Source organism: Macaca fascicularis, chromosome 2, assembly GCF_037993035.2.
Source record: "Macaca fascicularis isolate 582-1 chromosome 2, T2T-MFA8v1.1".
Taxonomy (NCBI): Eukaryota; Metazoa; Chordata; class Mammalia; order Primates; family Cercopithecidae; genus Macaca; species Macaca fascicularis.
The window spans coordinates 179,221,716-179,237,322 of NC_088376.1; positions in this window are offsets into that span (position 1 = coordinate 179,221,716).

Sequence of the window (15,607 nt, forward strand, 5' to 3'; positions counted from 1 at the left end):
ATTTAAGATCTATATATTATATTTTACTTGGGGAATTTAGCAAGTTTCCATTTATCAAGATCATATATACTTAAATTAAGTTTTAATTTAAATTTTTTTTAGTATTTTCCTCCTTTCTCTGCTTTTTTCACACCCTTCCTTTCTTCCTTCTATAATTTGACTATATTTGTTGTTTTTATCTTCCTCTAGTGATTCAGAAATATGATCATCTTTTATAGTGCACACACGTAAAGAATGCAAAATAAATCCATGGATCAACTGTTAAGGTACACTCCTCAGTAAATAATTTGTTGAATGAAATTCAGTTAATTTAGAATCTAGTCATCTTCTAGAATTAAAAAGTAGGAAAAACTTTGGGAGACAATGCATGCACAATTTACAACACGGTCTTCTTTCTATAATTTCTTTTGTTCGTACATGCATTTTATCAAGAAAATAATATATGTAGATGTGAAAAATTAATACAAATGCCAAAGTTATGTTCATTCTTTGCAGCTTGGCATTCATCTTCAATTTGGAATGTGGTGTCTCATTTAAAGCAGAAGACGGAGTTATGAAAGATTGTGCAGATAGAAACTATAGCAATCAAACATGATCATCATTGCCTCTTAGGAAAAGAAAATACTGAACATGTCAACAGAACTTTTTGTTTCTGGCTTTTTTAAACAATGTAGAACAATTTCTTTGTACATTTTTAAATTTCTCTAACTATATTAAGGCACATATTCAAGGTGAAAAAATCCTAGTATAAATATATTATTTGCTTTTTTTCTCCTTTGACACCTCTTATTCATTACTAAAGACATATATATTTTCATATTTAAGAAGTATTTTTGGTGATTTGAACATTAAGCATATGTGTTAACATTAAAACCGTAACAATGAGAATAAAATAAGTCGACTTATAACTTTTTTAATAATGAAAATACAAAAAAGTTTGACACTGATAGTAAAAAAAAAAGTCAGTTTTATTTTTTGTATGTTTTGTTTTCTGTTCAAATCAATGTGAAAACTCTATTAGCTTCTGTTAGCATCATGTTGAACAACTGTCAGTCCTTTGGTAAGTTGCTCCTGGAATGTCAAAACCAGACAGAGGAAATCCTACAAATGAACAATGAAATGAGCTAAGGACTACAACTGTAAGGACAAAAACAAAACAAAGCAAAAAACAAAGCAAAACAGAAAAAAACACAACTTGAGAAGTATACCTTGGACTCAAGCTAAATGACCTAATATAAATTAGTTCAGCCTTTTATTCTGGGAATTACTGGGAATGCAACTTGATGAGTTTATGCAGTACAATTATTTAAAACATTGTTTTTCCACATTACAAATGAAAACATAGATCTCTGTCCCTATTAAAGAAAAACTAATGTAAACATTGCGATATGACATATCAAGAGAGGCATGGAAATAAAATGGGGTTATCTTTTCCAATTAAGTGGTAGTACTTAGGTGGATATAAAAAGTGTCTCTTCTGAGGACATCTGAGTGTTTTGTGGAAGGAATATAAAAATCTTGGGACCCCAAACTCACTATGTCAAAGGGAAAAGTCAAGTATGAGAACTGAGTTGAGCAAACCTGCTTCCCATTTTGTTTCTAGATAGATGGCTACAAAGATAAACGACAATATACCTCCCTCACAATTAACTCACAGGGAAATTCCCTGTGGGCTCCATGATCTTTACTCAAAAACAGTTCTGTCGAATTTCACCCTTACAGTGTAAATGAACAGCTTATCCTCACAGATATGGGAGAAAGGACAGAAATGGAAATCATTCCTTTGCTTACCTGAGACAAATACATATCTGACTGCTTCCTCTAATCTATGTTTATCTTATGTGAAAAACATATTCTCTGAGGGCGAGACAAATGCATAATGAGTATTCAACCCCGCCTTTGACATGTACAATTTATATTCAGTGAGTGCTTATCGAAGATTCAAATGAATGCAAATCGTGCCCGTTTTATATACCTTCTTCTCTTTTTTTTCTTCCTTTTTCCCCTGCTGCCTGCTCATTCCCATTTAAATATCAATGTCCCAAAACCCTCTTTGGAAAAAGTAGGGTCACAGATGTTCCTGTGGTTTTGTGTTCCTTTTTTCCAGACACATCCCCAACCTTGGCAAACTAAACCTCAAAAATGAGACCTTTCTCAGATACTTTTTGGCTTACAGTTTTAATCGCTCATATGGCAAATGAAACAACAAATTATTACAAAATATTTCAAAACACAAATGAAATTAGATCCCTCAAAGGGACACATGTATTACTTTATTATACCTAAAATGTGAGGAGATTCTGAAAAACAAACAAACATACTTTTATAGGTGCAATGTTGATGATATAGCATTAAATGAGGGGTGAATGTTCATTATCCTTTGAAAATATTTCTACATACTCAAACTGTATTTGTGTGTCTTGGCTGATTTTTTTATTTCATTATTGTTTGTTTTGTTTTAACCATTTATTTCTCATCCATATTTGTTTTTATTTTTAATTTTCATGGATATATTGTAGTTGTACATATTTATGAAGTATATGTGACATTTTGATACAATCATACAATGTGTAATGATAATTTCTTTGTATTGGTAATGTTCCAAAGCCACTTCTTTAGTTATTTTGAAATATACAGTAAACTATTTTTAACTATAGTCGCCCTTTTGTGCTACTGAACACTAGATCTTATTTCTTCTAACTGCATTTTTGTACCCATTAACCAGTCACTCTTTATCCTTTCCTTCGCACTACCTTCCCAGCCTCTGGTAACCATCAATCTTTATGAGTGAGAACGTGCGATATTTGTATTTCTATGCCTAACTTATTTCACTTAATGTCTTCCAATTGCATCCATGTTGTTGTAAATGTAAAGTTTTTACTCTCTTTCTATGGCTGAATTATATCATCTGTATGCACTATCTTTTCTTTACCCATTCATCTGTTGTTGGACATTTGGTTGATTCCAGGCCTTAGCTATTGTGAATAGTGCTGCAACAAACATGGAAATGTCTCTTTTATATGCTGAGTTTATTATTTTTGGTTATGAATGTAGTGGTGAAATTGCTGTATCATATGGTAGTTTTATTTTTAGATTTTTGGGGAACTTATATATTGTTTTCCATAGTGGCTCTACTAATTTATACACACCTCCATCGGTGCACAGGCTTTCACCTTTATCCTCATCCTCTCTAGTGTTCATTATTATTCATCTTTTTTGGTAACAGGCATTTTAAGTGGGATGGGATGACAATTCATTGTAGTTTTGGTTTGCCTTTTACAGATTATTACTGATGTTGAGAATTTCTTCATATGCATTTTGGCTACTTGTATGTCTTCTTGTGAAAATATCTGTTCAGATATTTTGCTCATTTTTTAACCAGAATATTTGTGGTTTTATTTTTGCTATTAGGTTATTTGAGTTCCTTATATATTCTGGTTATTAAGTTTTTATCAGTAGAATAGTTTGCAAATATTTTTCCCATTCTATAGGTGTCTCTTCATTTTTTCAATTGTTTTCTCTGCTGTGTAGCAGCTTTGAAGCTTAATATGATTCTATTTGTCCAATTTCGCTTTGTTTGCTTATGCTTTTGAGCTATTACTCAAGAAATCTTTGCTTGAACAAATGTCCTGGGTATTTTCTCCAACGTTTTCCTGTAGTAGTTTCATAGTTTCTGATATTACATTTAATTCTTTAATCGATGCTGATTTGATATTTGTACGTGGTAAGATATAAAGGTATAGTTTTATTCTTTTGCATACAGATATCCAGTTATCCCAGGAACATTTTTTGAAAAGACTATTTCTCAATTTATGTTTTCTGCACCTTTGTCAAAAATGAGTTGACTGAAATGCATGGATTTATTTCTGGGTTCTCTATTCAATTCTATTGTCTATGTGTCTGTTTTTATGCCAGTACCATGCTGTTTTGGTTACTATAAATTTATAGTGTAATTTCAAGTCAGGTAATGTGATGCCTCCAGGTATGGTTTTTTTTCACTCACGATTGCTTTGGCTATTTGTAACTCTTGGTTATTTGTGTCTATATACATTTTAGGATTGCTATTTCTATGTCTGTGAAGATAGTTCACAGGTATTTTTATAGGAATTGTATTGAATCTGTAGAATGTTTTGGGTAGTATTGACATTTTATCAATATTGATACTTTTAATATATAAATATGGAATATCTTTCCATTTTATTGCATTTTCTTCAATATTTTCATTAGTGTTTTATAATTTTTATTGTAAAGATTTTTCACCTTCTTTGATAAATTTGTTACTGTCTCATTTGTTTCTTTGTAGCTGTTATCCATAGGATCACTTTCTTAACTTCTTTTTCAGTTGGTTTTTTATTGGTATATAGAAACACTATTAATTTTTGTATGTTGGTTTTGTGTTCTACAACTTTACTATATTTGGTCTTCAATTGTAGGTGTTTTTTTGCTGGTGTCTGTAGGTTTTTCTATATATATAAGATTATGTAATTTGCAAAGAAAGAAAATGTGTCCTCCTTTTCAGTTTGAATGCCTTTTATTTCTTTCTCTGTCTAACTGCTCTGGCTAAGACTTCAAGTACTGTGCTGAAAAACGTGGTGAAAGCAGGCATCCTTGTGTTGTCTGAGGTCTTAGAGAAAAGGCTTTCAGTTTTTCCCATTTGGTCAAATTCTATCTGTGGGTTTGTCATATACGGCCTTTATCATGTTAGGTATGCTCTTCTATACCCACTTTGTTAGTATCATGAAGGGATGTTGAATTTTATTGGATGCTTTTTCTGCATCTGTTCAAATGATCATGGTTTTTGTCCTTCATTCTGTTGATGTGACGTTTATTGATTTGCATATGTTGTGTACATTGCATATGTTTAACCATTCTTGCATCACTGGGACAAATTCCACTTGATCATGATAACTTACCTTTTTAATATGTTGTTCAATTTCACGTTAGGATTTTGTTGGTGATTTTTGAATCAAGATTCATCATAATATTGGCCTATAGGTTTTGCTGTTATTGTGTCTTTGTCTGGTTTTGTTGTTTGGGTAATGCTGGCATTATAGAACACGTTTGTAAGTATTTCCTCCTCTTCATTTTTTGAAATAGTTTGAGTAGGATTGACATTAGTTCTTTAAATTTTTCTTAAATTTCAGCAGTGAAGCTCTCAAATCATGGGCTTTTCTCTTATGGGAAACTCGTTTTTGCTTCTCTATCCTTACAAATACACACATACTCACATCCTAACTCTCACAAATGACAGTTCCATTATTCATAAGTATCAGAAACCCAACAGCCTATCTCTTAAACAAATTTGACATTATTTTCTCACCTAATAATAAAAACAGATACAGTCATTCTAAGACTCCACTTACATCTTCACAATTCATCAATGGTTCATTCAAATTAAATCAATAAGTAAGAATGTTAAGAATTTATATGAAATCATTCCAAATGCCAGAAATTTTCAAGGATAATTAATACAGCAAACCACAGGGCAAGAAAAATTAGTATAAAGAATTAATTTCAAAAAATTGGACATTAATTATGAATTATGCTTTTTAGGCTTATTTCATTGAAGAAATAAAAAAGGTTTTTATAAGCTTTCAAAATTCTGAAGAAGTTTGCTCTTTAGATCAGTTTATAAACAATTGTCATAATTACAAAGGCAAAGAGAAACAACAATTACGAAGTTTTGTGTGTTAGTCTTTTTGCATATTTGTGAATTTCTGATGTATCTATATAGCTATATATATCATATACATCTTATATGTGTATATATATGATTAATCTTCTCAACAAAACATTAAGCAGTTATGAGTATCTTGATATTACAAATGAGGATACTGAATCTCAATGTTTAGTAACTCTCTCAAGTAAATAGAGGTGATTATTGTAATATCTAGGCTATGTATTCAGGACTACCTCACTCCAAATCTCTTTTATAACATATGACTCACTCTAGCACACATTTTTTACAATGCAGTGCATGTTCCAAGGGATATTTTTTGTTGCAGAATGTAATTCTCTTTATATAATTTCCTGACATGGCTACCCATTGGACAGTCACATGATTTAATAAGGCTGTCTGCTGGTAAATGTGGCTTTAATAAGTTGTCCAAAACATTTACACATAAGTTGTATCTTGGAATTTTAAGATTTACTGTATATCTGTATCTCTTTTAGTTTAACTCAGCCATGACTAGTAATTTAGCAGATATTTCTTGTATGTTGGCCTATTGGCACTTCAGATTGGAGAGTTTTTTTTTTTTTCTCTTTTTTCTTATACAACAACTAATTCAATCTTATCTATCAATCAATCAATCTATCACTCCATCATTTGCTTATCTATCTATATGTGTGTGTATGTATTATATATGTGTGTTTTTCAGGCGTTTTCCTCTACATATTCTAGTATTTCATTCTAATTTTCTGAAGGTGCACCCTTCAGTAACATAAATAATTTTATAATTTTATATTCTTATATTTAACACGGTTAATCACTTGATTTTAATAAAGTACTATGCCAGATCTCTTAATATATTTCTTTTGTTTCTATTGTATCAATTAAATGGTTTTCAGCATAATTATATATTTCAGCAATGAAACTTTTCTTTAAAACATATTTTGTCATGGGCAATGTCCTCAGCTCTAAATTCAGAATTAATATATGTCTATGTCTATATATTTAATATTTTAATAAAAATAACTTCCTAATAAAAAACCTAAATTCCCCAATCAAATTTTAGATATGTAGTTAAATAAGAGAACTATCCACTTAAATGCTTCATTTAATAATTTTATCATATACTTAAACATATACATTATATCTATATATTTTTAAATTATCATATATTATTTATATGTGATAAAATTAAAATTTCTAATTTTTAACATCTTCTTTCAGACAATTTCCACCCAAACACCATTAGAAAAAAATTAGAAATTTTAATGTTGGGCTTCTTTTTTTTTGCTTGTGTGTTATTACATTATGTTTTATTTGCATATTCATAATTCTCATATTGTAGTAGAGGATTTTACTTGTTTCAAGTGATTTAAAATGTTTAATTGCAATTATAATAAATACCTGCAATTGTGAGGTTAAAAATCTGAAATTAATTACATCTATGTTGCTTTTTTTGCCCCTGTCCTTTTATTTAACAAAATTTTCAACAAGAATCTTCTTTAAGCAATTTAAAACTGAAAACATTTTTAATTACTGTTTCCTCCCTGAAGAGTATTTATCTTTCAAAATAGAGTATCGTATTTTATCAATTTTAAGACAATAATTTATTTATTTATTTTTAAATTTTACTTTAAGTTCTAGGACACATGTGCAGAACATGCACGTTTGTTACATAGTATACATGTGCTAGGGTGGTTTGTTGCACCTGTCAACTCATCATCTAGGTTTTAAGCCCTGCCTGCATTAGGTATTTGTCCTAATGGTCTCTCTCCCCTAGCCCCCCACCTCCCAACAGACCCCAGTATGTGATGTTTCCCTCCGTGTGTCCACGTGTTCTCATTGTTCAACTACCACTTATACGTAAGAACTTGCAGTGTTTGATGTTCTGTTCCTGTGTTAGTTTGCTGAGAATGATGGCTTTTAGGGTCATCCATGACACTGCAAAGGACATGAACTCATTCTTTTTTATGGCTGCATAGTAGTCCACGGTATATATGAGTTATATTTTCTTTATCCAGTCTAGCATTGATGAACATTTGGGTTTGTTCCAAGTCTTTGCTATTGTAAATAATGCTGCAGTAAACATATGTGTACATGTGTCTTTTTAGTAGAATGATTTATAATCCTTTGGGCATATACCCAGTAATGGGATTACTGCATCAAATGGTATTTCTGGTTCTACATCCTTTAGGAATCAACACACTGATTTCCACAATGGTTGAACTAATTTACATTCCTACCAACAGTGTAAAAGCATTCCTATTTCTGCACAGCCTCACCAGCCCCATCAAAAAGTGGGCAAAGGATATGAATATATACTTCTTAAAAGAAGACATATATGTGGCCAAATACCATATTTTTATATTTTAATATTCCTTAATTGGGGAGTCTCATATTCAATAAATGTCATAGCTTAATTGCAATACTTTTTTTCCCTTTCTTATTAGTATGTAAACTAATGATGTCTTTTAAAACAAATGATATTTTAAATTTAATGAATTAGAAAAAATGATTAATTTGTAAGAACCCATATATGTATAATGACTCTCTCTTTTCTGAAGGACAATTGTATATACTGAGTTTATATATTTTGGAAAAGATGGCCCATGATTTCTGACATCAAAATTTTCTTGATAGAGAATAATTACATTGTATGCAATGATGTCTATGATGAAGAATAAAGGAAGCTCTCCTGGAGCCCAGTGAAGGGCTGGCTAGAGGGTGTTTCACAATAGAGTTAGGAAAGGCTTTACAGCGTACATGATTGATTAGACAGCAAATGTGGATAATAAAATGTAAGCAAAAGAGAAAACCTGCAAATAAATATGTGCCCTAAAAAGACAATGACATGATCTAGATATGCAATTATTCTGACTGGATTACAGAATGTGGAAGAAAATTGTGAGAATAATTTGAAAAAGCATACAGTGATAGGTTAATAAAAGTTGGAGACCTTGATAAAGAGATTAGACTTTGTCCTGTAGGTAACAGAGCACCATTGAACAGCTGTTATCCACTAGGTGTTTTAGAATGATCACTGTGTTGGCAGTGTGCAGATCGAGAAAAGACTGGAAACAGGGAAATAATACAGATTAATAATCGTAGGGCGTTGAGATAGAAGCAGGGTATAAAAAGAGAAGTGTCTGTATTTACAGATACCGGTAGGATACATCTGGCATATTTTGTGGTAGTCTAGATGAAGAAGAAATTGAGTATAAGCATTCAAGATCTGAGAGACATGAATAAAAGTATTAGGCAAATGAATACTTTTGGTAAGAATGTGGGTGTTGTGTGAGGTGTGAAGATGTCCACTAGACAAACATATTAATTTTAGAGTTAGCCTCATAAAAATAATCATTAGAAATATAGAGAATTGTAGGTTATAAACAATACCATGTATCTCCTAAGCTTAAATTGTGCTTAAAATGGTTGTTTCCAGACTGTTTCTATTTCTGAGGAGAATTAAATGACATACTAAGTGTTGCTTGGTTGATGGTGGTTGTGGGAGGTAGCAAAATTACACAAAATTTTAGTTTCCTCACCTGAGTTCAGCAAGACTGCTCTGCTTATGATTATTTGCCTATGTGCCTTGGTATGTCTTACTGGTAAAAGAAGATGTGAGAGAGAGTAAAAAAGAACAGAAAGAAGGAGGAGGAGAAGAAAGAGGAGAAGAAGGAAGGAAGGGAGGGAGGGAGGAAGGAAGGAGGGAGGAAGGAAGGAAGGAAGGAAAGAAGGAAGGAAGGGGAGGGAAGGAAGGAGGGAGGGAGGGAGGAAGGAAGGAGGGAACGCAAGGGAAGGGAAAGGAAGGGAAGGAAAGGAAGGGAAGGAAAGGAAGGGCAGGCAAATGTGTGTAATCATGCTTGAGCATTTTGATATTTTTTGATTTTTTATATTTATTTTTCTAGCTTTATTAAGGTACAATTGACAAAATTACATAAATTTAAGGTGTACAATGTGCATTTTTATACTAATTTATTTGTGGTACCACTATGCTATCTGGTTTAAGTATTCTGTAGGTTAATTTTTTATTCTAATCAATGATTATTAAATTCCCTGAAATAAACTTAAATTTAGAATTCTTTTTTCTAGGTTATATATTAATAGTCCTTATTATAATTTTTCTCACTTAAATCCTAGCTTATTTCAATTTTCCTGAGCCAGATAAATGTCTCTTGTTCATTCTACCCCATGTTGCCTATTTCTAGGTCAATTCTTCCTTCTAAATACAGAGAATATACCAAAAGACAATAAAGGAGCTGTGGTTAAAATCATTCAGTCCGAAGCCAAATCTGTCTGAGTTTGCATTTTTACACTTCCACTCAATATGACTTTCAAAAAATACCTCTCTACGGGTTTTATTTTTGTAAAATAAGATGACTGCATCTAATATGTATGATTAATGTGAGGATTAAATGATTATTATGTATATTACACTTAAATCAATCTCAGTTACATTTTTGGGGTGGTAGAAAAGTTATTGGAATTGTCCCTTTCTTCCAACTTGCCAAATTTCCTTTTCTTTTTGGAACATGTATTAAAGCTTTCAATTAACTTTCATTGACATATTTGTTTATTTAACATTCAACAAATGAGGTTATACTGTCTACGTACTGCCAAACACCAAATATTCAGGATACAGCAGAAAATAAATGAACCTTAGAGTCTGACTTCATGGACTTTCTATTTTAAGAAAAATATTGGAAGAAAATAGACAAAGCTGAAAATATAGAGTATATTAGAAAGTGACAAATAATATAGAAATAAATAAATCAGGGAAAGCATAGGAACAGTGGTGCAGTGATCAAGGAAAGCTGTTTTTTGTTTGTTTGTTTGTTTTGTTGTGTTTTACGAGACTCAATTTTTAGCACTTTTAGGTTCACAGCAAAACTGAACAGTATGTACGGAGGTTTTTCTTTTTTGCCCTACACGTGCTTAACCTCCCCCCATGATCAACATCCACCTGGAGAGTGGTACTTTTATTTTTTTAAGAACTGATTAGCCAGTACTTATTTATCACCCTAATTCCATAGTGTACATTAGAATTGGCTCTTGGTGTTGTACATTCTATGAATGTGAGAAAATATATAATAGAATGCATTTATCACTATAGTTTCATACATAATTTTCAAAACTTTTGGATGTATACAAAAGAACACAGTTACTGAATTGTATGGTAATCATGTATTTAGTTTTGTAAGAAACTGCCAAAATGTCTTTCCTGGTGTGCAGTTTTGCATTACCATTCAATGAATAAGAGTTTCTGTTACTCCATTTCCTCGCCAGCATTTGGTGTTGTCAGTGTACTGGACTTTGGCTCTTCTAATAGATGTGTCATGGTATCTCATTGTTGCTTTAATTTGCATTTTTCTGATGACATATGGAGCATCTTTTTCTGTGCTTGTTTGCTATCTGTATATCTTCTTTGGTGAGGTGTCTGTTAAGATCTTGGAATAGTTTTTGATAAGGTTGTTTTCTCATTATTGAGTTTTGAGAGCTCTTTGTATATTTTGGATATAGTCCTTTATCATATACGTCTCTTGCAAATGTTTTCTCTTAGTCTGTAACCTATATTTTAATTCCCTCAACAGTGTATTTCATGAAGTGGACTTTTAAAAAATTTATGAAATCCAGCTAATACATTATTTCTTTCAGTGATCATCCCTTTGATTTTGTATCTAAAAAGTCATCAACACACCAAGGATCGTGGAGATTTTTTCTGATGTTATCTTCTAGTTTTATAGTTTTTCTTCTTACATTCAGGTCTGTCTGTGATCCATTTTGAGTTAATTTTTTTCAAGACTATGACATTTGTGTCTAGATTGAATTACCTTTCTCTATTGTATTGCCTTTGCTTTTTAGTCAAATATGAATTGATTACATTTGTGTTGGTCTACTTTTGAACTCCTTAATCTTTTCCTTTGATATATTTATCTCTTCTTTTGCCAGTGTCACACTGTCTTGATGACTGTAGCTTTATAATCAATCTCAAGGCTGAGTAGTACCACTCCTTCAATTTTGTTCTTCTCTTTTAGTATTGTGTTAGCTATTCTGGGTTATTTACATATCCACATAAATTTTTAAATCAGTTTGATAGTATCCACAAAACAAATTGCTGTGATATGATTGGATTGCATTGAATCTATAGATAAAGCTGAGAAAAACTGACATCTTGATAATATTGACTCTTGACAAAACCTAACATCTTGATAATAGGAGAAAAAATGACATCTTGATAATATTGGCTCTTTCTAGCCAGGAACATGAAATATCTATATTTTGTTATTTAGTTACTTTTATCAGAGCATTGTAGTCTTCATCACATAGAGATTGTGCATATTTTGTTAGACTTATAGCTAGGTATTCCAATTTTGGAATGCTAATGTAAATGGTGTTGTAGTTTAACTTTGAATTTCACTTGCTTATTTCTGGTATATAGAAAAGTGATTGACTTTTGTACATTCCCTTTGTATCCTGCAACATTGCTGTACTTGTTTATTATTTCTAGGAGTTTTCTTGCCATTTTTTAAATTTTCTATATTGATTATCATGTCATCTGGGAACAAAGACAGTTTATTTCTTCCTTCCCAATTTGAATAGGTTTTATTAGATTTTCTTGTCTTATCATGTTAGCCAGGACTTCCTGTATGATGTTGAGAAGCGTATGATGTTGAGAAGCATGGGTTATAGGGGATATCTTTGCTTTTTCCTTGATCTTAGCATGAAAGCTTTAAGTATCTCACTATTACTTATAATGTCAACTGTAGGTTTCTGCAGAAATTCTTTAGCAAGTTGTGAAACTGCCCTCTTTCAAGTTAATTAAGTTTTAATCATAAATGGGTATCGGATTTTGTGAAATGCTTTTTTTCATATTAGTATTATTGTGTGACTTTTATTATTTAACCTATTAATGTAATGGACAACAATAATTTATCCTTGAATAGGGAACCAGATTTGTATACCTGGGATAGAATCCCACTTGGTTGTTGTGTATACTTCTTTTTATACTTTAATTCTATTTGTTAATCTTTTGTTGAGAAGTGTCACATCTGTGTCCGTGAGAGATATTGGTCTGTAGCCTTCTTTTCTTGTAATGTATTTTTCTGGTTTTTGTTTTTAAGGTAATGCTGGCCTCATAAATTGAGTTAGGAAGTATTCTCTCTGCTTCTGTCCTCTGGAAAAAATATAGCTATTTGGTATAATTTCTTACTTAAATGTTTGATAGAATTTATGAGTGAATCCATCTGAGCCTAAAACTTTCTGCTGAAAGGTTATTAATTACTGAGTCAATATCTTTACTAAAGGTAGGTCTATTACAATTGTCAGTGTTTTCTTGTATGAATTTTGGAAGACTATTTTTTAAGAAATGTATACATTTTACCTGGATTATTAAATTCGTGGGTATATAGTTGTTTATAGTGTTTCTTAACTAGTTTTTTTAATGTCCATGGGATCTCTAGTGAAGTGTTACATCTTTATTTCTAACATTAGTAGTTTGTGCTCTCTCTCACTTTTTAAAAATTATTTTGGTTGGCTATAGGATAATTAATTTTATTGTGGAAACATTTTTAAATAAAGTGGTCAAAACAATTTCAGTAAGAAATTGGCATCTGAAAACAAACAACAAAATGTTGATGTAGGAGTAAAGGAGTGAGTCATTTGTGTATCAGGGAAAACGTGGAAAGCAGAGAAAACAAGAAGAAATCTTTGGAGTTTGATGTATGATTGGTGTATTCCAGGAATAGGAATGATGTCAAAGTGCCTGGAACGGAATGAATATGAACTAAGGAGACAGTGGAAGAGATCAGTGAGGTTATGGGATAGTGCTGAGAAATAACAGAACATTATATGCAAATATAAGCATTGGGATATTTATTTCAAATGATATTACAATTCATTGGAGATTTTTGAGCCTTTACATAATGACTCTAACTTTTGATTAAAATGGAGAGAACAATAATAAAGGTATTTAGTCAGAATTCATTTTGCGATTATCTAAGTGAGATGTATAAATGAAGTGTATATAAAGCTCATCCAATAGGAAAAGCATGGGAGTAGTACAAAAACAATAACTAATGTTTACCGATTATTTCACTATGTATTATGATCTGTCCTGTGTTTGAGATGCATTTGCTCAGTTAATCTGCACAATAACCTCTTAATGGAAGTACTATATAATAATTATATAGCGAATAACTTTCTGTATATTGTGCTATTCAATGTTCAAAAGCTGGTTGGTCATGGAAGCTCACACTTGTGGTCCCAGCACTTTGGGAGTCCAAGGCGGGCAGATCACCTGAAGTCGGGAGTTCAAGACCAGCCTGGCCAACATGGTGAAACCTCATCTCTACTAAAAATACAAAAATTAGCCGGACATGGGGGCAGGCGCCTGTAGTCCTAGCTACTCGGGAGGCAGAGGCAAGAGAATCACTTGAACCCAGGAGGCGGAGGTTGCAGTGAGCCGAGATAGTGTCATTGCACTCTAGCCTGGGGGACAAGAGTGAGACTTCCTCTTAAAAAAAAAAAAAATCCAAAAGCTAAAATAAAATAGAACAGAGACTAAATCCCAAGTAATCTGACTCTAGAACCTACAGACAAAAGCATATATATATGCTTCAGGAAGCATAGATTGCTTCCTGAGTAGAATTAATGAATGAAGAAGAATGACGTGAATCTTCATCTTTCTGATTGGGAAACATAGGAGGCTTTTCAACATTTCATGAATCAAGCAGTACAGTTATGAAAGTAATCTTTAGAAACATTAAACTCAGAAATATTTGATTGAAGTTCCCTCTGGGTAACAATGCTCTAAGATCACAAAATGAAAATTAGCAGATGTTGTCTTAACCAAACTTTCATAGTCATCTCAGAGTTAATGCTCACTTCATAGTTTTACTAGGCTCCCCCACTTTTGGGGAAGCATTCTAATTAGTAGACATAGGCAATGTTTAAGGGCTGCAATGATATTCTGTCTCGTCTATCATCAGTAGAATTTATGAATGTTAGTGAAATCATAATTTATAAAAGGATTTTATAAAAGACAGTACTAATCTGTAATGTAATCCCAACTATTTTGCTATTTGAAAGATTTTTAAATAAAGATAATTGGTGTAGTTTTTTATAGCCTTTTGAGAGTTAATATTAACTGTAGAATTATTGAGCTACAGATATCTGTCTGCATGATTTTGTGGGAGAACATAGGAGGCACTCAGAAGTTGGGCCAAGAGATTATTTAACAGTGTCAGCCAGCATCTGCTCAGAGTTTCTGGCTGAATATTCCTGCATTTATTTTCAGAGATTTGAATAAAAGGAGTTGTCCAATCCTAGAATAATTCATTGTGAACTCTTGGGTGACATGTAAAACAGAAAAGTTCCAATTTGGGAGAGGAAATAGCAACACAAGTAATCTTGTAACCCCAATTTCTCATTTAAAATTCATCAGAAAATATGTATAGATAATTTTATTTTTTATTTTAACATCATACTGTAGATGAAAGTATGAGCTTTTTTAAAAAGTAAAACAACTCTATTGCATTCATTTCTATAATCTATAACATCTTTCAAACAACTGATTCAGGGTGATCTTCTTGAAACAATTCCTCCCACTCTTATTTTGTCCCGTGCCTACAACCTATTCTGTTAGAACCTGATTAAGAGAAGACAGATGGTCAAATAACTTTTGAAAACTCAATAGTTTCTTAATATAGCTCCAGCCAGAAACATTGACCTGAATACTGTCTTCCTTTAAAAAGGAAGTTCTCAGTTAAAACTGAGAAGTTAAAAGTTATTTCAGTGACACATTTTTCCCTTTAATTATACTTATGCTTTATTAAATCTACATAATTCAGTTGATTTCCATCATTAGAAAGTATTGTTATGAGCATTCACAGAATAAATAGATTTGATTCTATCAGACAGAAAGAGCAAAAGATGAGA